Source organism: Pararge aegeria, chromosome 16 (genome assembly GCF_905163445.1).
Source record: "Pararge aegeria chromosome 16, ilParAegt1.1, whole genome shotgun sequence".
NCBI classification, from domain to species: Eukaryota; Metazoa; Arthropoda; class Insecta; order Lepidoptera; family Nymphalidae; genus Pararge; species Pararge aegeria.
In genome coordinates this window covers 10726324-10727548 of record NC_053195.1, presented here as the reverse complement: position 1 = coordinate 10727548, position 1225 = coordinate 10726324, and positions in this window count along the sequence as shown.

Below are 1225 nucleotides of genomic sequence, written 5' to 3'. Positions count from 1 at the left end.
CTAAATGAAAAAAAAACAAACCATCCTTTAAACAGTACAGAAGTCATTTTAAATTATTAAAAAAATATATTAAGTTAGTAAATACAAACAAAAATATAAATAGGCACAATATAAAACAATTCTTATCTATTACTAAAGAATACACACACAGATTTAAATTAGTAAAGCAAATGGAATGAATACAATAACATCACAGAAAATTAAAAGATGAAATTATCTAACGTGGAATAAGGCGCCTCGGAGAACCAACTGCCAAGTTCTTTACCTACCTAAATGAAAAAAAAACCATCCTTTAAAAATTTAATGAATACAATAACATCACAGAAAATAAAAAGATGAAATTATCCTAGTTGAAAAGAATTGTAATACATAAATTAAGTCATAAGTTAAAAAATGAGAGCTCAGAAAAAATATATTCAAGAATGTAATAAAAAATCATAATCATATAGTTGAGAAGTAAATTTCTTCCATTTTATCGATGTGGAGACACGGTGAATAAACCTCATCCTGTGTAGATGTTCTCTTTAGAACGATAGGAACAAAATCAGCTTTCACAATGATCTCAGAATATAAAACCATCTGTCAAATCATTATGAAAACCAGTTTCGTAATTCCTGATCTCTTCTTTCTTGACTTGTAACTTCATTTTTCATCTTGCTCTTTTCTTCGTTCTTCATTGATGTGCAAAAAGTTGTCCAAGTCATGTAGAATCTGGATAATAGTATCCAATCCATAGTTTGGTTGGTTTGTTTGGTTGGTCCTCGCCTATAGTTTTTGTGCTCACGTAATCAGAAATATACAAACTACATGAGTACAAAAATAATAGACACAAAGAACCCAATATTACCTATATAAATAAACAAACATATTTAGCAATAATAAACGGTTACTACAATTTAGATTTAACAAAATAACCAATATAATAATGATAAAAGTTTTTACCTTTTGCCAACTCTGGATAACAGCAATGGTTTTGTATAGTTAGGATGAGTATATGCGGAGGTAATGCTAATAAAAATTTATAGTTTTCACATAATGTTATAAACATTGAAATTAGTAGAAACTATAAACTAAACACAACAGTAACGCACAATAGAGTAGGCAATATGAATGGATTTGTCATCGCTCGATTGGGTGAAGTATGCGGCGGGAATGGGATGTGACGTGTGCGGCCGGGACGCTCCCATTAGCTGCCACATGACATCATGCTGACTCAGCCGTCAGC